Genomic DNA, 23,459 nt, shown 5'->3' on the forward strand with positions numbered 1-23,459 from the left:
GAGGCGTGTAACAATAGTTTGCTGTACAAAACAAGAACTAATTTTCACACTGTCTGTTAAAGAATGAGAGAAAAATGATGCTATCAATATTCTTTATAAAATACAGTTATTAATGGATAAGAATATATTAGTTAGTAAAAGCGATTTATACTGTGGTAGGACATGCAAAGTAATATTTTTTTTAAAAAGCAGAGCAACTGATGAGAAGGTGCAGGTGATAAATGAGTGAATATCTGCAGCTTAGGCACCAGGCAAAAACTTTCCTCTAGGCCTCTGGCCTTTAACTAACTAAAGCTATCTTTTAGAAGTGGGTGGGATGTTTTCAGTGCCTCTCTCTGGTTTTAACGTATCCATGTGGGGTTGGTTGTTTGTTTGTTTGGTTTTAAGTCGCTTTGGTTTGCCTTGGGCAAGATAAAGCGACTAACAAATTTAATAAATGATAATAATAAAGATATTATAAGAGATGTTCTAAAGTTTCTGGAGTTTCAGAGTAGCATCACTCTTGTGTTGGCTTAGAGTAATGTTGCCTTTTGTTGCTTGGTTTATTTAGGCTACATGGGACTATACTATGTTCACAGGAAGTGCTACACTCTGCAGCGGAGACACTCCAGGTTGCTTTAAACCAGGCCCAAAATCTTTCCTTTTTTTTTCTGTGAAGGACCACGACCACAGGAAAAGTCAGCTGGGTGTCAGGATCAGTGGTGGGAAGAACTATCTGTCTCTCTCTTTCTACCACCCTATCTCTTTGTCTTGCTCTCTCATCTTCTGTTCTCACTCCCATTCCTCTCTCTTTGAGCTCCTGAGCAAGGCTGCAGCTTAGCGTCATATATTATCCTCTGCAGGAAGGAGGAGGAGGAGAGTCCCATACTTCTGGACTGAGTACTAGGATCAGGGCTCTTCTTCTTTCCATTTGGTGTACATAGTGGCGTGGTAAACTGGAGATAGACCCTTTAAGAGGCACAGCAGGAACTGCAGAGCCTGGGATACAGTACATCAGCGCCATCCACGAGGGGATTCTCTCCTGTTGGTCACTTCCTTCCATCTCTTGCTGACCTGTTCATCTTCCTTTTTCTGTGATAGTACTATTTCACTCTGCTCCACCTTTTGCCTCAACAACCCAGTATGGACCAATAGAATAAAGGAATTAACCCTTCAAGGCTCCACTCAGCATGTTGTTGTTTTTATAGATGTATGTCAGACTCTTTAGGAATTAGCATCTTTTTTAGTAATTCTATAACAACAATAAATCACCTTCATATATTTTCCCATTGTAACTGCAATCTCTCTCTGGAGAGTTCTGCAAGAGCTTTTATTGATGCCTGCTTGTGAAAGCTTTTTTTCCCTTAGTGTTTAACATTTGTGCAGCCTGTTTGGTTTGTATAGACTCATCAGCCACCTCTGTGTATGTGTAGGCTTGCATTTTGCTTGCATTTATAATGTTTGATCTTTGTATAACATCAAATCATTTTTGAACGAAGCAATGTTTTAAACAATTTTTGTTGCGGTTATCCCCTCTTTGGTTTCATTCTGCTAGCTCTCCTTTCTGGTGTTCAGACTCTGTTAACTTGCTTATTGAAGACAGAAGTGCCTGGCGTGCTCTGGTCCATGGGGTCACGAAGAGTCGGACACGACTAAACGACTAAACAACAACAACTTGCATATTCTGTGCTTTGAAAATGAGCTAAAGGTTTCAGTTTATCTCCAAGGTACTGCCAACTTATCTTCAGGTAGGATGCCCATTGCCAACTGCGCTGATGACTCTGAGTGCAGTTGGTTTAAATTAGTTGGACGTGGACCTGAGAGAAGCTAGGTTCCATCCAGGGCCGTCACCAAGTCTCACCTTTTTGTTGGCCATGATTGACCCATTTAAATTCAGATTGTGGAAAGCCCTGACAGTCCCCTGCAGCCAGCTGAGGTTGATGACACTGTTGGCTGGTCACAGGGAAAGGAATTTTTTGCCCCTGGCTCACCTGTGGCATGGGGGGAGGACGTCTGCTGAGAAGACAGCAGATCCAGCCTCCAAGGAATGTGCTCCAGCCATCGCTGTCACTGTGGCAGCAGTCAGTGATTCATTCCTTGGAGACTGGTTTTGCTGCCCCTGTGGATCCTGTCACCCAAGGCAGTCACCTCACCTTGCTTCATAGGTGGGCCAGTCCTGCAGATATTTCTTGGGGTATTAGCTCAGTGCCACCTAGAAGAGCTAAACAAGATACAATTAAGCTTACACACTGGTGGTAAAGAGATTTTTCCACAACTGTATAGCAAATGATCTGATATTTGTTGTCTTTTGCTGGTAATGAGAGCTACAATACTTCCTAATATTAAAGCAGTGTATATTTTGTTGTTGTGGCTTGCAGACATGTTCTGCTTGAATGTGGGTGCAAAGATGAAAGAAACAGTATGCAAACCATTGTCGTTCACATATTTCTCTTATTGTTCTTAAAAGGCTTTTACCGTGTAGACATAGCCTGCCTATTTACTTAACTCAACACACAGTTTGTGATTTGAAATGACTAATAAGGCAATTCATTAAATAAAAAGAGCACACTTAATGATTTCTGTCAGCTGGATATTACATAAATTGTATCAAGAAAGCAGAGGCAAGGACAGATTTATGGTAAGCAGAAAACAATTATTGTGCAAAGTTGGCATTCATTTTTCATTAATATGGAACACATTTTGTCATTTAAAGGCAAATAATATGTATTAGCCAATGTGTTTTATTCAGAAATATTGCATCAGTAAGATTTTAATATAGACACTTTCCCCAGAAATTCACAATTAATTTATTTTCATTTATGAATCACTTCCTATAAATCTTCTCAAAGAAATTTAGCAATAAAAACATATATAAAACAATTTCATGTATGAAAAGTATTCCTATGACAATACAAATATAGACTCAGATAAAAAACAATCCCTCTTAAAAGGCTTGTTAAAAAATGAAAGCTGCTCAAAAAACAATGTTTGTCTGACATACTATGGGAGGGCATTCCAAAGGGTAGATAATGCCATACTACCTAGGCAAGTATAAATAAATATTTCAAAAGTAAATTTAGATAATCAAGATGGTATGCTCATATAACACTGATCCTGGCCCAACTGCACTGCCTGCCAATTAGTTTTTGGGCCCAATTCAAAGCGCTGGTTTTGACCCATAAAGCCTTAAATGGCTCAGGACCGCAATACCTCAAAAACTACCCCTCCTCAAATGAACCAACCTAGACCCTGCGATCTTCATCTGAGGTCCTTCTTCAATACCCTCCTCCACAAGAGGTCCAGAGGGTGGCAACTTGAGAACAGGCCTTTTCTGTGGTGGCTCCCCATTTGGAGAATACTCTCTCCAGGGATATCTCGCCTGGCACTTTCATTTTTTTTTTAAATAATATTTATTGAAATTTTCAAAAAATGTAAAGAAAACAAAGACAAAAAGAAAAACAAAGAAAAACACACACGTTTAATTACAATCCTTTCTTTCAGTAACATATTTCCTTGACTTCCCCACATCTCCCCTTCTTGTATTCCACTTCAATTTTTTTTTTAATTCAGCAAGTTCCTATCCCCAAATTTTACCCTATTACATTTAAATCCTTTTGATTAACCAATTTTAACATAAACCTCAATCTTTACACATCAATACTTATTCTTAATATCTTTTTCTAAGGTTGACCCCAATTCCCTTTCACGAGTTCCCCATTTTAATATAAATAGCCAAACAAAATATATGAAAAAAAGAAAAAGAAAAAAAAGACAAAGTATAATTGTACAGCCTTTGGATACCCAAAACCCCACTCCCCGCCTTTCCCGGTTTCAGTCTCCAACAGATATCCATCAGTCTATCTAATGTCAGCCTGGTGACCTCACATCCGAGGCTCTTAAGTCTCTCTCATTTCCTCTCTGCCGGTTTTTTTGATAGTCCTTTATAATAAACACCGAATCTCGGAGAAGCTCTGTCCCAATAAGGTCCATATTTCTTCCAGCCAGACCTCCATGTTTAAAATTGGAGTCCAAATCTTGTTTCTTACTTCTTTTAAGTCCAAATATCACAGAGACTCCTGCTTCCACTTTAGTCAGGTTTGTAATCCATAAATCTTCAGATCTCCACATGAGGAGATCTCTCCATTCCTCATTCTTCCATTCAAACCAGCTTTTCATAATCTCGTTCTTCTTTTCCTTTGTATCCATCTTTACAGGCCTCTGGCTCTCCTTAATCATCTGCGGCATTATAGCTCCTCCTTCCTTTCCCTCTGAATTGTCATATATCTCTTTTCCCACTTTCTCCAATTTCTCCAATTTCTTTTCTTGTTCAGCTGCAAGTGTTTTTAACTCCGATACAAAGTCTTTTTGTTCTGATACAAAGGCTTGAGCCAAGTCCCTTCCAGTTTCAGCAAATTTGTTTACTGTTTCATTCAATATTGTAACATTTCTAGCCAAAACATTGCTTTGTTCTTGAAATTTTCCCAGACACAGAAACATTTTTTCCAGTTCAATCTGTATTTTTCCACTTAGAGCCATTCTTGTAATGTCCCAGAGCCCCCTCTAGGGGAATTCTGGTTACTTAGTTTCCAGTTCCAATCCAAAGGTCAAAATAGCTTTTTCTCTTTATTTTCAACAATTTGTTACCTAAAAGTAACAAATATAACCAGCCGAGACAATAAAAACAAAGTTCTCTTTCCCCCCCCCAACTTTGACAGCTCGTTTGACAGCTGTCAAAATCTTCTTTGTCTCTTCCCCAGGCTCTCTCACAGATCGCTCCCGGGTCCTGGGGGGGGGGTGGCAATTCCACTCTCAAAATTAGCTCTTATCCTCCAGCAAAGTCACTTGTACTGCCAAAACGTGAAATTAATTACTTTTAACCTCTCTCGAAGAAGATGTTCTTTCAACCTTAGTTATCTAGTCCTTGCTTTACAATGTTTACAAAACGGGGAGATGGACTTCCTCTTTGCGCCTTCCCCGCTCGTGCCGAATCGAAAAGAAATTTTAAATCCAATTTCCGTATTACTCACGGGTTGTTACTTTTAGTCCAAATGTTCAAAGGAAGAAGTCAGCGCTCTCCGACCATGGCATGCGGCTTCACTCCGTAGGGGAAGCAGTCGACTCACAGCACAGCACCGCGCCGCTCCCTGTCCCCCGTTCCGGAGCCTTTAAAAAGGCTCCTTCGTGGGTCGGGGGGGGCGCAAATGGTGCCCGCCGAGTCACCAAGTCCACAGGCTTCAGCGCCTGTGGTTTCTGAGGGTCCCCGCGTCGCCGCCGCGGCAGGACCCGTCCCCTACTGAGCAGATTCCCTCCGGAGCTCGGAGGGAATCCGCCATTAATCGTTCGCGCTAACCCAGAAGTCCTCGCCTGGCACTTTCATGATATATGAGTGCTAAACAAATCCAGTGAACATGCCCATAGTGGTCACTTTCCTTTGTCTTGTCCTTCAGATTCTGCCGTGGCTGCCTCTGTGGCACCACATTCATCACCTTCTAAAAACCAGATACCAGTAAACACCCCATGAACAGGGAAACAATAGTGCTAACTTCTCTGGTAGCTCTCTAATTGCCCTCTGGCTTTCCAAAGGACACATAAATAACTACAGCTTCAGCCTCACTTCCATCGGAAAAGGGAAGAAGAAGAAGAAGAAGAAGAAGAAGAAGAAGAAGAAGAAGAAGAAGAAGAATTCATTATTTGTACCCCGCCCATCTGGCTGGGTTTCCCCAGCCACTCTGGGCGGCTTCCAACAAAAATGAAAAATACACTAAAATGTCACATATTAAAAACTTCCCTGAACAGGGCTGCCTTCAGATGTCTTCTGAATGTCAGGTAGTTGTTTATCGCTTTGACATCTGATGGGAGGGCGTTCCACAGGGCGGGCACCACTACCGAGAAGGCCCTCTGCCTGGTTCCCTGTAACTTGGCCTCTCGCAGTGAGGGAACCGCCAGAAGGCCCTCGGAGCTGGACCTCAGTGTCCGGGCAGAACGATGGGGGAGGAGACGCTCCTTCAGATATACTGGACCGAGGCCGTTTAGGGCTTTAAAGGTCAGCACCAACACTTTGAACTGTGCTCGGAAGCGTACTGGGAGCCAATGTAGGTCTTTCAAGACCGGTGTTATATGGTCTCGGCGGCCGCTCCCAGTCACCAGTCTAGCTGCCGCATTCTGGATTAGTTGTAGTTTCCGGGTCACCTTCAAAGGTAGCCCCACGTAGAGCGCATTGCAGTAGTCCAAGCGGGAGATAACCAGAGCATGCACCACTCTGGCGAGACAGTCTGCAGGCAGATAGGGTCTCAGCCTACGTACCAAATGGAGCTGGTAAACAGCTGCCCTGGATACAGATTTGACCTGTGCCTCCATGGACAGCTGTGAGTCCAAAATGGTCCTTCAGGGGGCACAGTTACCCCATTCAGGACCAGGGAATCCTCCACACCTGCCCACCTCCTGTCCATCCTCCAACCGCCTCCAGACACTCACACAGGACCTTCACCACCTTCACTGGTTCTGATTTAAAAGAGAGGTAGAGCTGGGTATCATCCGCATACTGATGAACACCCAGCCCAAACCTCCTGATGATCTCTCCCAGTGGCTGCATATAAATGTTGAAAAGCATGGGGGAGAGGACAGAACCCTGAGGCACCCCACAAGTGAAAGCCCAGGGGTCTGAACACTCATCCCCCACCACCACTTTCTGAACACGGCCCAGGAGGAAGGAGCGGAACCACTGTATGACAGTGCCCCCAGCTCCCAGCCCCTCAAGACGGTCCAGAAGGATGTTATGGTCGATGGTATCAAACGCTGCTGAGAGATCCAGCAGAACTAGGAAACAGCTCTCACCTTTGTCCCTAGCCCACCGGAGATCATCAACCAGTGCGACCAAGGCAGTTTCAGTCCCATGATGAGGCCTGAATCCCGACTGGAAGGGATCCAAATGGTCCGCTTCTTCCAGGCGTGCCTGGAGTTGTTCAGCAACCACTCGCACATTGCCCAAGAATGGAAGATCCTCGGAGGTAACAGATTGGAATTGATCCCACACAACTTGACTAGACAGGACTCTAGCACTCTCCTGCCCTGGCCCTGCTCCCATGGTGGAGTCTACTTCTTCCCGAATCTGAGCGATTTTATCTGCAAAAAACTTTGCAAAATCATTGCAGGAGATCATGTGGCCCGTACTGGGCCCTGATGTCGCAGGTGGTTCCGCTAAATTGTGAACCACCTGAAAAAATCTCCTGCTGCTGTTTTCTGCAGATGCAATAGAGGCGGCGAAGAAAGTCTTCTTCGCCGTCGCTATCGCCACTTGGTAGGCTCGACGTTGAGCTCTAACCTGTGTCCGGTCAGATTCGGAATGAGTTATCTGCCACCGGCGCTCTAGCCGTCTCAACGATTGTTTCATTGCCCTCAGATCCATGGAAAACCACGGGGCTGTCCGGGCTCCATGCAATCGGAGAGGGCGCTTCGGAGCCAAACAGTCAATAGCCCTGGTTAACTGAACATTCCAGCGGGCCACCAGGGAATCAGCTGAAAGGCCATCAACATGGGATAAAGCATCCCCTACCACTCTCTGGAAACCATTTGGATTCATTAAGTGGCGGGGGCGGACCATCCGAATCGGTCCCACCTCCCTGCAGAGGGGATGGGTCACAGAGAACTCCAGTTGCACCAGGAAGTGATCTGACCATGGCACTTCTTTCGTTTCGCTTTTACTTAGTGTCAGATCACCAACATCCATAGAGGTAAACACCAGGTCCAAGGCATGTCCGCGGCTATGGGTTGGGCCAGACTTATTCAGGGACAGCCCCATGGAGGCCATGCTTTCCACGAAGTCCCGAGCGGCCCCTTTTAAGGTCATGTCGGCATGGATGTTAAAATCCCCTAGGACAACCAAGCTAGGTGTCTCCAGGAGAACATCCGCCACAACCTGAAGCAGCTCGGGCAGGGAATCCTTGGTGCAGCGGGGAGGTCGGTACACCAAAAGGAATCCTGTACTGCCCCTATTGCCCAACTTCCAGAACATGCACTCGGAAAACTGGGTCTTCCCAATAGGACGCCTGGTGCAAACTAATGACTTCCTAAAAATCACTGCAACCCCCCCTCCCCGCCCACATGACCTGGATTGCTGTGCGTAAGAGAAACCTGGTGGACAAGCAGCGGCAAGGACAGGCCCATCTGCTTCATCCAACCAAGTCTCTGTTACACATGCCAGGTCAAGTCATGGATGGCAGTGGTCTTATGAATCATTGACCTGGCATTGCACAGCAGCACCTTCAGGTCATGTGGGTATCCCTTGCTGATTCTAGTATCCATCCGGTCAGGACCAGACCCGGAGGCAGGGATAGTCCTCAGACAACGACTAAACATGCCTCCTCTGTAATGACATGGTCTGGTCTTAGCGTAACTCCTCCTCCTACCCGTGATCACTGAGATCGGTTGTCCCAGTGCATCCCCCCCTGTGGAACATGCCCCAGCCATTTTGTTGGCTGGGACCTACTCCCCGGCAGCCCTGACCCCTCCCCTTAAGAACAAAATAACACCTTAAAAAACAACAACCAATAAAACAATACAAACAAAAAACAGTAAAAATTACAAAAATGTAAAATCAAACAAATTCCCAGGCCCAATAAACATCCATCCCACCCCACCCACCCCACATACAAAAAATTCAAAAGAAAAATTTTAAAACATTTTAAAGGCACTCTGCACCCCACCAGCAGTAACAGCAACTGTCCTAGTGAGGACCGTCAGGCCCTGCCCTGGGCCAGGTGGTAAGTGGCAGGAAGGAGCAGGGCCCCCAGACACTCACACAAGAGAGTCCTCCTGGGCAGCAGAGTGCAGCAGTTCCTGTGAGGCTTCAGGCCCCGCCCTGGGCCAGGTAGATGGTAAGCGGCAAGAGCAGGGCCCTCAGACACTCACACAGGAGAGTCCTCCTGGGCAGCAGAGCACAGCAGTCCCTGTGAGGCTTCAGGCCCCGCCCCAGGCCAGATGGTGAGTGCCAGGAATTGGGGGCTAACTATTGCTTGTCCACTCTGTCAAGGGGGCTCGGGCCATAGCAATGAGCTCCTGGTTGCATTTGGGGTGAGGGCAGGTTCCCTGCTCCATTGTTACTCCCAAGTGTATTCCCCTATTCTGACTTTCGCATTGTGCGGAATGTCAGTCTGTTCCCCATGGTGGGGGCAGATAGTCACAACCAATGCCTACGCAACCACTCACAAATTTGTATTTTAATAAAGTTGTGGCCAAAATTATGCCAAAAATCTTAAACAAAAAATTCTGTGTGATGTGTGAGTTATTGGGGTGGACCTGGGGACCTCGACACGCAATCACATTTGGTGAAAGCATATTCATTAGAAACTTCTTCTGGTTTACTCTCAGGCTACATGAGAAAGGCATTATGGAAACCTGACAAACCTCACTGTCCGTGTACTCTCAGTCTGAAGTATTGACTCAGCTTGAAGCAGGTTCTAGAAATGGTCCGCCACCTTCTTCAGTGTATGGTGAATGCTTGACCTTATTTTAGGAGATTAGTCTTTCTGGCAGTAAATCACAGAAACCTTGCAAGTGAAATTTATTTTCCCCCATACTACGAGAGCAGATGGTGTGCTGAACATACAATCAGAAATGTAATGATTAACATTTTCTCTGCTAAAATACACTTTCAGGTTTGAAATGTATAACTGGCAGTATTTCAAGTGGTTTGAATAACAGTTTGAACAAGTGTGTTATCTCTTGCTATCATACGGCCCATACTCATTTTTTTTATTATAATTCTTATAACAATGTGATGAAATAGCTTTTAAATGCAGATCAAATCTACCCATAGAGTCAAAAGTCTGGAATCAGCAGTTTTTATTCTGTATGAGGAAAATCTGGGACAATGATGACAACAGACTTCTATTCAGATAATAGCAGCCTGTTAATTACCATCTGTAAGGATGTACAGTGTTCGTACATTATATTCTACTGTTGATTTGATATTTATTCAGTTGTGCTGGACTGGATGCATTGTGGAACAGCATAATTAGCTTTTAGAACTCAGTTGATTTTAAAATGTATTATTTATGTCAGAATTGGAACACCACCTGGCAATGTTTTTCTGACTTGTTTATGGAATTTATCTAAATAATGCAATATGAATTAAGAAATATCTTTAAAATAGTGCAGTACATGTGCATTAACCCTCTGAGCTTCGTTTGCAAGGCAGCAGTAAAAGCTTATCTCCTCTCCGATCATAGTTGCAGCTAAAAAAACCCAAAATGTGTGAATATGACTAAAACATTTTTTTATAAGTGATTTTGTATGTTGTGAATGTAGTGTAGGAAAATGCCATGGGGCTGAATCCAGTCCTTGTCCCCCTGGCATAGAGGGGTTGGAGATTACTTTTGTTGATCTTTGCGGATCCTTCAGATGTAGAACTGGGGTTTGCAGAGGAGATGGAATTGGCAAAAGTAATGTCCGTGGCTTGAAATCCTGCTCCACATCAGCCAGCCAGATTGGCCAATGGCTGATGGGCTCGGATGGGGGCTGTGCCTGAGGGAACAATCAGGCTTCCCTCAGATCCACTCCTGGGGGATTTAAAACTGAGGTCCAGCTCCGAGGGGCTTCTGGCGGTTCCCTCACTGCGAGAAGTGAGGCTACAGGGAACCAGGCAGAGGGCCTTCTTGGTAGTGGCGCCCACCCTGTGGAATGCCCTCCCATCAGATATCAAGGAAATAAACAACTATCTGACTTTTAGAAGACATCTGAAGGCAGCCCTGTTTAGGGAAGTTTTTAATGTTTCATGTTTTATTGTTTTTTTAATATTTTGTTGGAAGCCGCCCAGAGTGGCTGGGGAAACCCAGCCAGATGGGTGGGGTATAAATAATAAATTATTATTATTATATTATGAAACAGCTCCCCAGATTTTAAGTTTTGGATATATATACTTTGTAGTCAGTATCTTTAAAAGCTTTTTTTAAAAGTTCCCCTGGAGACTGTGATACAGGAAGCATATATATGTAAAACATTCATAAATGTATTGCTTGTCAAGGTTATGAACAATGCACATTTTTAGTCAAGGTAGAAAAAGCATTTTGCATATCAAATAACTGTTGGCAAAGGCTCACAAAACAAGCAACAATAAGAAACAGAAGTCTGTCTGCTCTGTTGCCTGTCTTCCTCTAATACCCAGGCAAGCCTTCAAAGGTGTTGTACATGCTTTCTTTGAAGGCAAGGATTAAAAGGTCAGAGAAACATTGTTCTTCTGGCAATGTCCCCCACCCCCCGCCCTGTTTTGGTTATTGCATCCTGTTCTATGAGGATGTCTTCTTAATAGAGCCTTCTTTCTTAGGTTATTGTAACTCCAGATAGTCTGAATGTACTACTGAAAATCTTATCTGAAACAGATTGAAACTTTTATTTTATTTATATTTCTCACCCATAGGAGACCAAGATGGCATACGACTTAATAAAAATGCAATTACAAACACATTAAAGCAACCATACAAAAATCTGTATCAGCTTGGCAGTTTATACAGTACATCAGAGCAGGAATGCTGAGCTGTATAACCCCAGCCGACCTCCAAAAGCCTGCACAAATACATTTTTAGATGTGGCAAGAACTGTGACAATGTAAGGGACAAATGCAGCTTGATGGGCAAGATATTGCACAGCTAGGGGCATGGACAAGGCCCTGTCTTGTGCCACTGCTAAACAGGGTCTGCCTTAGAAATTTTAAGGCATGGCTCAGTAGATACTGGAGTTATGTTAAAAGGCAAAACAACCTTCTCATTGCTTTTATACAGTTGCTGAACTTGCAGCTTGCATGGAATCAGGGATGTAACTGAAAGAGTGATATATTATAGTAACCTGTTTCTCTCCCCCCCTCCCCTGTGGAATTCACTAAAAGTTTCATTGCCTAGAACATCAGATCTCTTTTTATCACTTCTCTGTGTCAGCTGTGGGAGCTGTGAGCTTTGTCTTGGCATCAGAAAAGCCAGCACTTTATCACCCAGGAATACCACCCCCCGTGTTTTTCTGACAATAAAAAAAAGCTAGTTCCTAGCATTGTTCATTAATTTCTCTTAGTATTTGTGAGTGCTAGGTGTAGCATACTTTTGAATGCTGCTGTTTTCCCTTGGGCAATAATAACCTCTAACAGTTAAACAAAGATTTCTGGGAGTAGAGGTTGTCAGAATTGAGTGAATATTTCATTGATAGTAAAATTAAAAACCCTTGTCAAGAACTTGATTATTCTGCTGTATTGTAACTTTAAAAAAAGAAAGGAAAACAAGAAAATCCATCACCAATACAGAGTCAAGCAGTTGTCTTCTGTATTTCTGGCTATGGTGAAATCAGCCAACTTCTGTGCTTACTGAGTTCTTTCTGGCTTAATAAATGAGTGATTCATGCATTATTTTAATAGACACTTTAAAAGACTCAGTAAAAGCCCCCTCCCCAAATGCAAGATAAGACCAATTAGATCAGTAATACTCAATTTAATAGAGGGCTTCTGAGAAGACATTTGCTTAATGAACTTGCACTTGGTGCAAACCATTTGCCTTCATCTGATCAATTATGTGCCTTTTAAATGCATGCCACAGACATCTATTCACAGCACAACAAATTCATCTTTTTCATTTTTGTACATTCAGGCTTCCGGTAATATGACTCAAGGACCACAGACACAGTTCAGTGGTATTTTGAATAACAACAGCGGTACTGTTTCTTTCAGTGACATAAGCCAATAGGTTATGGTACAGTATTCAGAAAAGAATGTTACATGCTTAAACTAATCAGAGTTCAATAAAAATGTCATTTGCTTTGGTAAAAGGTCTATGCATAAATATTATTTGTTCACCCTTAACCTTTTATCCTTTGCAAACACACTGAAAAAAGTCCAGTCCAGTATGCCCTTTCCCTTGCTGTCAGGATGTGGCTGCAGTGTGGGATTCTGTTCAATTTGGGGCACATTTAGTGTGCGTGTTGTGTAGCTATCCCCATTTTCTGGGTCATGTGTCAATATTGTTCCAATTTCTAAGCAGGCACTTATAAAATCAATTTGACACGTACAGCACAACAAATGTTAAGTTGCAATGACGAACCCCAAAAACATAATGAAACAAGCCTTTGGCAGTCATATGTGTGTGTGTAAATATTTTATTTTTCCTGCTGCCTAATTCTTATATATATATATATATATATATATGTATATATATATGGATAATACTTCATTTGATCTGTTCATTTCAATTCCATTTGGAATTATTCACTTTCCACTTTACATCTTTTAAGTCTCTTGAGGCCTTTGGATAAAGGTGGCTTATTATAAGCGCTCATATTAGAGTGCACAGTCCACTTTATTCAAAACTCTTGGATTTAGGACTGGTTCACAGAACTGTGCTTCTCAATTCTCATGTGATAATTTGTGGCTGTGTGCACACTCCCATTTCCTCTGCATCCAGTGTGCTCTCAGCACTAGCGTAAACTAACAGCGTACACACAATCCATATACAGAGGTGCCTCAGGTTACAGACGCTTCAGGTTGCAGACGCTTCAGGTTACAGACTCCGCTAACCCAGACATAGTACCTCGTGTTAAGAACTTTGCTTCAGGATAAGAACAGAAATTGCACGGTGGTGGCAGCAGGAGGCCCCATTAGCTAAAGTGGTACCTCAGGTTAAGAACGGTTTCAGGTTAAGAACGGACCTCCAGAACGAATTAAGTTCTTAACCTGAGGTATCATTGTATATCCTTTATCTACCTGTTGTTTCCTATGCTGCATTTTGATGCAGTTTCTCCCAAAACCAGCTTTGGTCCTAACTGAGAAAAAAAACAACAATCCAGCTGCCTTTGAAGCTGGCAACATTTACACAGCCTGAGTGACATGCTACCTTAGATAAACTACCACATTTACTATGAGATTTACTACTTTATTTATTTGTGCTGGCCTGTTTTGATTAGGTTCTATGCTGTTGAATGTTGGCTGGTCAGAGACCTAACTGAACAGGTTTGCCTACTGCTTTTTGCATTGCATGGATGTTAATATTCATTTGGGGGACTGACCAGGTGAGGCTGCTGTGTGCAGGTGTGTGCGAGAGAGATGTTGAGCCAAAAAAGGCAGGCTTACAATTCTGAGTGTTTATACCTGTGGCTGGCACCTAAAGCAGGATAGGGATTTTGTTGGGTGACAACCACCCCACTGCCTAACAGTCTCTCTGCTTGAGCTGACGGAGGTTACATCGATTTCTCCAGACTTACTATCTTGTGAAGCGCTGGCATATAAAATTGCTTATTGTTGGTTCAACTTTAACTTGATAGATACTGGGTGGTATTTCCATCAAGAATGTAATGAAGACTAGGGAGAGTGAGGACCGTACCACTCACATCCTTCCTGATTGTGTGATGTGACAGATCTAGGGTGGCTTGTTGGATTGTGGAGGTCATAACATCGAGATTAGAGGCTATTGACAGCCACAAGATCCCTTACAACTAATTATTGGCCAGTTTCAACTATACCATTGTTGGGTTAGGTGCTTGAAAATGTCATAGCACCACAGCTCTAGGTTATCCTAGTATTATCAGTAGATAATACTGATTATCTAGAGTAGAGGCAGGAAACCCGTAGTCCTCTAAATGAAATCAAGTTCCCATCATCCCTAACCAATGACCATGCTGACTGGGGCCGATGGGTGTTGGAGGCCAGTAGCATCTAGACACCAAAGGTCTGATCTAGATGCATTTCCTGGCATGATTGTGGGACTAAATCTACCTTAGTCATCATAATGCATGACCTGCATCGAGAAGTAAGGAAGGCGAGTGTGATCCTGCTAATTCTCCTGGACCTCTGAGAGGTTTTCTGTTTCACTAGCAAAGTATTCATATGGGGCATTTTTCCATCTGCACTGCCATTCTAAATAAACTAGCTGCAATTTTGTTTCTGGGAGCAACTCCTGGTTTCAGTATAATATTTAAAGCCCCAAACTGCTTGAGGCCACGCTATATGATCTTGCTATTCTACTGTATGTGCAATTCTTTGTGCACAGAGGTCAGATTCGAAGCCAAGTCATGGAGTATCCCTCTAAAGAGATCTGTTGGCTGAGTTACAACCTGATTATTGATACAAAAACTTTTTGATGCTGATGTTATCTGTTGCTGAATACTTTATCTCCCCATCCCACCTTCATTCCTTTTCATGCTCAACACTGTTGCTTGGTTGTGGTTTGCATTATTGCATATTCCATCATTTTGTTTACTTCAATAATTTTTTTAAGCTCCCTTGGGACTTGAAATGTGGGATATGACTGTCAATAAATAAATACATGTAGAACTGTCCCATACATTGGTGAATCGTGCATCCCCTGGAGTGCCTTGTGTGTACATTAGAGTTCCAAAATATGTAAGAAACTAAAGGGTTAGGCAAATAAAATGCTTTCTGAGTGAATCCTCTTTTCTGAGACTCACACTATCCCTATCTGCATATTGTTCTTCTTCTTTTTAACAATATCTTGTGCATTGTTTTGAAAGCATTGTTCATCATTCAAGTTCAAGGATCTCCTCCGCCTCCCAATTCCCGGATTTCAAAACTCTCAGCAAGTCCTTGGAAGCACAGCACACTCATTGTTGAATGCTGAATGTGCTGTCAGCTCTTTTCCTGGGAATCAGTGGGGGATTGAATTTGACAGAAATCCTGCTCTCTCAAGTTCCATAGACAAAAATTCTTGTCCATTTTAATCACCTGCCATCTCTCAAGAACTTGCTGTTTTCTAGCCTTGTAGCAGGGATTAACTGTTGAGAAGGCCTGGCAGACATTTCACTATCTTGAATATACCTTTTCTTTTGAAAGCTTGCAGTATGTGGAGGAAGGTTTATTTTTAGTGTGCGGCCTTATGCTCTGTTTATTAAGTGAAAAAAAAGAAAGAAAGAAAGCCTGGTGGCTTGCCTGGATTTCTCACCATCCTTAAGAAGAGATGGAAATTAATTTCATACCCTGCAGCTTCCGCAGATGGCATGCTGTCATACCTTTACTGCAAACATAATCACATGTAAATATAGACATGAGGCATGGTTATTTCTGCGTGCCATCGCACAGTAGCTGTGATTACAGCAAGTAGGAAAGAATGGTGTGTTTTAATAAAAGAAATCATGTGAGCAGAGATGCTGGCAAAGGGTTTTTACTCTAGGGTGCCTAGAATAATTATACAAAATGGGATGCCAAAGCCACTTTTTGCTCCCTCCCCCACCTGCAATGAATAGGAAAGCAAAGAAAAAAAGCAAAGAAAAAGTTCCTGTAGTTCCTGTTACTAGTGTGACAATTGTTGTTGTTAAGGTTATTATGGACCTCCAGCCAACAAACCTAATGAAACCTACCAGACTCCCCCATTTGGCTCATGAGGCCATTTTGACCAAACCATGCCTGCCTACTCCAGGTGTCAGGTGTGGGGTAGGACATGGTTCAAGTGGAAGAGGTTTTTCAGCTGATCAGCAGCTCCTGCAAAGCCCTGCAAAGCATGCTCAGATGATTGGGATGTTGTGCATGGAGCTTCACAAGGCGCAAAGATCAGTAGATGTCCGAGCCTGTGGAGCACTGTTCACTGGACTTGATTGTGAGGTCTTCCAGAGTGCTATGCAGAAGTCTTCTCAAGCTTCAGTTTGTATGCATGGAGACTTGTGCACACCGGCTCTTGAAATGCATGAAGAGCATGAGAAGAGCCATTGAACATGTTCACAACTTCAGCAGCATACCTAAACTTTAGAATATCTGCTCAAGGCATGTACCTTGTTTTATAAAATGCTTGTTCCACAGGGTAGACATATCAAAGGTCATGATTCACATATGGTCTGGAGATAGGGCTTGGGAGTACAGTAGCCAAATTTACTGTTAATGCCAAATTATTCGGGATGATAGAGCCCAAATTAGATTGTAAAAAAAAACTTTAGGAGAATTGGTCCAAGAAAAAGTAAAATGGTGGAGAAGAATAAATGCTCTACTGAAGCAGTGAAAACATGGTACTTTGTATGGCTAGGGAAAGGTATGAAAACAAAAGAGAATATATACAATACAGCAATAATAAGATCCTTCCTGAGTCAGGCCAAAGGTCTGCCTAGTCCAGCATCCTGTTCTTACAGTGGCCAATCACAATCAGATGATTGGGAAACCTGCAAGCAGGGGCTGAATGCAACAACACTCTACCTGCTTGTGATTCTCAACTACCGGTATTCATGGAATCATAAGGACAGAGTGCAGATTGAAAGTATCTGGGCAGAAGCATTAGCAATCATTTTAAACCACAATCCAGCTAAAACAGAAAACAACACACAGAAGAAATAAAAAGCTGCCCATTCTAAGAGAGGACTCTCTTAAAAAAAAAAAAAAGTCCTTATTTAGGAGGAGGCTTTTAAAAACTGCTTAGGTTGACTGCATCGAGGCCGTACCCACTTCATTGGGTTAGCAATTCCACAAGCTGGGGCCACCACAAAAAAGGCCTCGTCTCTTGCGTCCACCAACCAAATTCCCCTTATAAGTCAGTTTACAAGCATGACTTCCGAGGCAGATCTTAATGCCAGGCAGGTTCATAGCGGTGTTGTTAGTCCTTCAAATGACATGTTTTCCCCCAATCATTCAGTACTTTAAATATTAAATCCAGCACTTTGAATTAGTCCCATATATGCAATGTCAACCAGTGCAACTAGTATAGGAGTGCTGTCACATGCTTTGATTACCTAGTGCCAATAAGCAACCAGCAGCATTCTGTACCCATGGAAGTTTGTGAGCAATCTTCAGAAGGCAACCCTATGTAGGTATTCAGAATAACATGGTCCTGTATTGTAGATGTATGTAAAATAGTCACATTAAGTTTTTAAAAATGCATATACTAATTCTGGAGAGGATGCCAAAAGGGCATTTGGGCGGTAGGGGTGGAAAATGGAGCATCTTTCATATGAATAAATGCTCTCTAACAATTTAGGTTTTGAACATAACTGATGGTATGTATTGGAAAGGTTTGTGTGAAAGTGATTCATTCTGTCACAATATGAAGCCTTCCTAGGCTCATGTATTGAAATTGGTAGACAGTAGGTTTAAAACAAAAGAGAATCCCCACCCCCGAAACACATAATGTACCTATAGTATTCATTGCCACAGGCTGTTGTCATGATCACCAGCACAAATGCTTTTCCAGAAGGATTAGATACATTCATGAAGGATGCTTTTTAAGCAAGCCATTACAAGTACTGGAGAACAGAATTAGCCAGAAAGTAGACAGAATGAATATAGGTAGGTTCAGATAATTTCACCTTTCTGGTACTTGCCAAGGCAATTACTCAGTCTGTTAATGTTTTCCTGCTTGAAATATAAACACATGCACACACAATCCCTCCTCTACCTGCCAAGGCTTTCTGTTCCTTTTGGTACAAGATACTATACATACATTGTAATGCTGTGACTAAGAAAACAAAGGCCTTCATGTTTCAGAAGCAACCCCCTTCCCCCCCCCAAAAAAACCATGGAAACGAAGTAGGTAAATACTATTTTGTGTTAGTCAAGATTCTATGGCAACACTTGAATAAAATGTATGGCCATATTTAGTTAAATTTGTGTAGCTGGTGTAGAGGAAGCCTTAAGGTAAATAATGACCACTTGAAAAGCTTTGTTTGGCATTGCTGTTGAATGCTGAGTCTAATGGCCTGTGTTTGCTAGAAATTAATTAAGGAAACTAAATAAACTAAACAGGGACAGTTTCAGAAGTTGTCAAGATTGGGTATTTGCTGGGCCCCAAGATCAGCAGAGGGTCCAGTGTCCTAACAGTGCTATTACTTCCACTTTGCATAGAGTATTCAAAAAGCTCTTAAAATAATTATCAGTTTGCATGTCGTGCCTCTTCCCGGTCTGGGTTCCCGCTGGGGATGCCATGGCCAAGAGACCTCAAAATCCTACATCTAGCACTGCTTCCAAAATCTTATCGAGCACAGAGAAACATGTGTATGTATCGATAAAACATTACAGGGGAAAAATTGATGTGATTGTGTTGTACATCAATATTGTACATATAGTTCTATCAAGATTCATTTTTCTGTAATGCTTTATTGCACATGTGAGTCATATCCAGGTTAGACTACTGTAATATGCTCTACATAGGACCCTTAAACAATGTTTAGAAATTAATAAATGGACAACTTTAATGGTATGTCTGCATTGTCTATTGGCTGCTGGATCAGGGATATGTGTATATAGTTTGGGCTAACATATGGGTTGTATTGTATATATTGTATATTGCTTAGGTGGTGCTGTGGTCAAAACAACTGAGCCTTTAGGGCTTACTGATCAGAAGGTCGGTGGTTTGAGTACCCATGACAGAGTGAGTTCCTGTTGCTTTGTCCCAGCTTTTGCCAACCTAGCAGTTTGAAAGCATGCCAGTACAAGTAGATAAATAGGTACCACTGTGGCGGGAAGGTAAACGGTGTTTCCGTGCGCTCTGGTTTCCGTCGCAATGTTCTGTTGCACCAGAAGTGGTTTAGTCATGCTGGCCACATGACCCAGAAAGCTGTTTGTGGACAAACACCAGCTCCCTCAGCCAGAAAGTGAGATGAAGTGTCGCAACTCCTTTACCTATTGCTTATGACTTTGTATTTGTTAACTGTACTGGTGTTTCATTAGGTATAGCTGAAAAGTTTATAAGTTTATTGTAGCATTTTTATTGCCAGATAATCATTGTTTTTGTATGATGACAGCATATTTGGGCTATATGTTGGAGGAAAAGGGATACAAATAAGGAAAGATAGCTATTATGGCATACAGTTTAGGGGACAACTTCAGAAGTGGACTTATTCTGTTGGTTACCAGAAAACGCCCACATGTTTAGACCATAAAATCTGCTTTGCATTAATTAATTTGTCAATAGAAAAACTGGTGCCAGTGAGGTCAGACCATAGGTCTAAAGTTTGTTTCAGTTTGGTAGAAAAGTAACTAGGATACAGTTTCCTCCTTCAACTATATTAACATTAGCTAGGAATTCCTGTTAGGGCACAAAGAATAGAATGGGTATTTTATTGTTCAATTCCAGCATTAAAATAGCTGAATAATGACAGCATGGCTTCATGAATTAAACTGTTATTTTGTCTCTGATTTCATAAGGGCACACAAATCCTACATCTATTTTTCCTTTCAGTGGTATTTTCAAACTTTTTCATGCACATTCCAGCTTTTTTTCTGCATACCATAATTATATTTATATGTAGGCATCATTTTCACTACCCAAGCATCAACATTATTCTCTAAAAATATCTATCTATCTATCATCTATCATCATCTATATCAGATGGGTGAAAGAGAACAAGAGGAACGTGTGGTTTCCATATGGGAATTCTGGGGACAAATATATAAGTAGATTTCTGCCTCTGTATTTTCAAAGCATAAATACAGTTAAGTCATATACTGGAGATATATGGGAAGTGTTTTATTTGCATTAGTTAAATAAGCGTTGTAGTCAGATACCACCTATTCCCTTGCTGTTTCTAACTCATTCAGATTTAGATTTCTGATACTTAACCTTCTGATGATTATAGAATACTGGAACCTTGTTCAAGTGTTCTGAACATGGTTTAAACTAAGCAACACATGTGGAGTCGAAAGTATGCTCAAATATGTTAGCCCTGCATATACCCATCACCATCCCTGGGATGCCTCCTGCACATTTTGGAGCCCCAAAATGCATAGAACCACCCATGGGGGCTCAGGAGGCACTGATATGTGAAAATGCAGCTTTCATTTCCTAGTGGCCAGTTGAAATGCTCATTAGCGTACAGTGTTATGTATGTACCTGCCACCCCAACTGAATTTGTTTCTTGCATTTTGCTGAGAGAATTAGGAGGCAGAAAATGTTGGCGAAGGAAAAAATTAACACAACGTATAAACAGTCAAATCCCACTTATGTTTTCTGGTTTCTATGCTTCATTCATCTCTGCTGTTTGGTTAGCATAGATCGTTTCTCTTTAGCAATGATTAAGAAGAGTTGGAATGAGTGGTGGAAAGTGTCACCAAAATAGAGATATTTGGGAATAGAGATTAAGACCACCACTATATATAAACAAATGTAAATATATGACACAAACTGGAAAGAGATAACAAGGATTTTATTTTTAGAGCTGTCCTAAAAGCTTGTCTATATTTGAAGAAAATAAATAAAACAGCCAAATGTTCTGCCATCATCCCTCTGCTGTTTAGTGCTTGATATGAGCTACTTCAAGGTTTTATTGATGAGTTGATTTCACTGAAAGATTGAAATACAATAGAGTAATTAAACCATATCCTCACTATCCTCATTAGATAGTGCTGCCAAAGCTCCGAAGCACTGATGAAACACTTTTCCTAGGTTTAAACGCCTGCCAGAATGAATAGACAGAGTCAAATGCAAGAGTATCAGGCATGTTGCAAAAGTGAAACTTCCAAGGCACGGTTGGAAACAAGGGGGGAATTTGCACGTGTCGCTTCATCACTGCTCATCTCACACAATTTGTTGTTTTAACTTCATTGTCTTTGGATATTCAGGATATTTCTTCTATTTCTGTCCCCCCCCTTTATTTTGTGTGTCTTTCTTTTTTGACTTTTGCTCCCTACACAGTAGAAAAGTTCCCATTCATAGCTGTATCTCATGCCACATATAGATTATTATTTAAATATAAAGGCTTTTATCCATTTTACACCAACTGTGTTTGCTTGTCTACCTGAAAGTAGCATATATGTTTCATGAGTGTGATTTATTTTCACAACAAGAAAAGCTTAATGAGTATCCTTGGATGTGTAATCAGTGGGGAGCCATCAACCTATATGTGATATTTTTATACATCTCTTAGGTAAATCACTGATCCAAATGTAAAATTCATCACTTGGGACTCATAGGCATTTTACATACTCAGGGGGACATTTGGTTCATAAACCAATGAATGGATTATGCTGGCCCATATGTTGTTTTTCTTCTTTGGCAGACATATTTTATAATCTTCATTAAACAACATGCATAATTCAGTGTTATTTATATAGCAGGGATTTTTGATAGCATGTAGATACTTGCCATATTTTTTTTTTTTAGCAAATCACTATCTTCAACAAAATTTAATGCTGTGATTTTAATTAACTGAGGTGAAAAATAGGCAAAACACTGTGGATAATTTTATTTTACAGTTCTCTTTATCTTTAGCAATGAATTTCTGTACAAAGTCTGTCTTCCTGTTCAAACTTTAGTACTTCCAACTTGCATATCAATAAATTATTTTCTTACTTCCATATAAAGTTGGGCACCACACACTGTGTGTTGCTTGTGTTGGTCTGTATTACAAAGTTCAATTTAAAGGTTCAAAAACCAGTTGTTTTCATGATTGTATTGTTTCATTTTCAGCAGTGGAAGTGCTGTTGTATGCAAGAGAGAGTACTGCACAAATTAAAAAATGGTTAAGTAGAATAAAAGTTTAAAATAGCAAATGTAATTTTCCTTCATGTAAGTGTGAACTGGAGGCAGATCTTTTGAAATATGGTGGATTTAGGCATGATCAACAGGTTTATTTTTAATCAGCTGTTGAAAGAATTTCAGCAAGTGGGTGTTGTGGGGGAGGGGAGAGAAGCACGTGATTAAAGTGTTAAGTTAAAATAATGGCATCATTTTTGTTCTTATATATCTTATAAGAACATGGGACTCGGGTGGCGCTGTGGGTTAAACCACAGAGCCTAGGACTTGCCGATCAGAAGGTTGGTGGTTGCAATCCCTGTGATGGCGTGAGCTCCCATTGCTCGGTCCCTGCTCCTGCCAACCTAGCAGTTCGAAAGCACATCAAAGTGCAAGAAGATAAATAGGTACTGCTGCGGCAGAAAGGTAAACGGCGTTTCCATGTGCTGCTCTGGTTCGCCAGAAGTGGCTTAGTCATACTGGCCACATGACCCGGAAGCTGTACGCCGGCTCCCTCGGCCAGTAAAGCAAGATGAGCGCCACAACACCAGAGTCGTCGACGACTGGACCTAATGGTCAGGTGTTCCTTTACCTTTACCTTTATTCATAAGAACAGGATTTAGATTGACTGTATTGCACCAGGGACCAACCAAATGCATGGTTTTGTAGTACATTTATCAATACATTTATTAAATTTATTAATTTATAAGCTACTTTATCAGAATTCTGAAAACAGTGTATAAAGTTCTAAATTACACAATGTAATACCATGAATGAGAGTGCTTGCTGAAATCACTAAATCCCAGCAGCTTTAGAAAAATGTGCAGGAGTGGAAGCAGCTATTATTAAATTAAAGACTCCTTTTAGAAGAACATTTTAAATCTAGAGGCCCTTGTCTTATGTATCCACTTGCTGTGTTTCAGTTGGTGGAGGCTTAGGGATGGGGAGAAAGTTAGTTGCGTTTTTTAAAAGAGAGTTTTTACTTCACAGTGCTTAAATCACGCATACATGTATACAATTAAAAAATAGGTCACATCCTTTAACTTAGGTTTTCTGTAGCCCTCTCTGAGCCTT

At 41.7% G+C, this 23,459-nt stretch overlaps 2 protein-coding genes and 1 long non-coding RNA gene across 53 annotated transcripts in view; 1 reads left to right on the forward strand and 2 right to left on the reverse strand.

Moving 5' to 3' along the window:
* LOC310744041 overlaps nt 1–23,459 on the reverse strand; it is a 352,149-nt gene that overhangs the window by 83,497 nt on the left and 245,193 nt on the right. The gene's annotated exons all lie outside the window — the stretch shown is intronic.
* The window catches only part of LOC310743925 (uncharacterized protein), a 797,205-nt gene that overhangs the window by 75,150 nt on the left and 698,596 nt on the right, over nt 1–23,459 (reverse strand). The gene's annotated exons all lie outside the window — the stretch shown is intronic.
* Nucleotides 1–23,459, forward strand: part of NRCAM (neuronal cell adhesion molecule) — a 144,495-nt gene that overhangs the window by 18,698 nt on the left and 102,338 nt on the right. Inside the window, exon 1 of one of the 50 annotated variants that reach the window (XM_083574381.1) lies at nt 18,910–18,928. The exons of the other annotated variants lie outside the window; for them this stretch is intronic. The gene's annotated coding sequence lies outside the window, so the exon portion shown is untranslated. Of the gene's footprint in view, nt 1–18,909; nt 18,929–23,459 lie in introns of those variants that run through there. 50 annotated transcript variants of the gene reach the window in all.

This window comes from Podarcis filfolensis (assembly GCF_964270895.1).
Source record: "Podarcis filfolensis genome assembly, chromosome: 10".
Classification (NCBI taxonomy): domain Eukaryota; kingdom Metazoa; phylum Chordata; class Lepidosauria; order Squamata; family Lacertidae; genus Podarcis; species Podarcis filfolensis.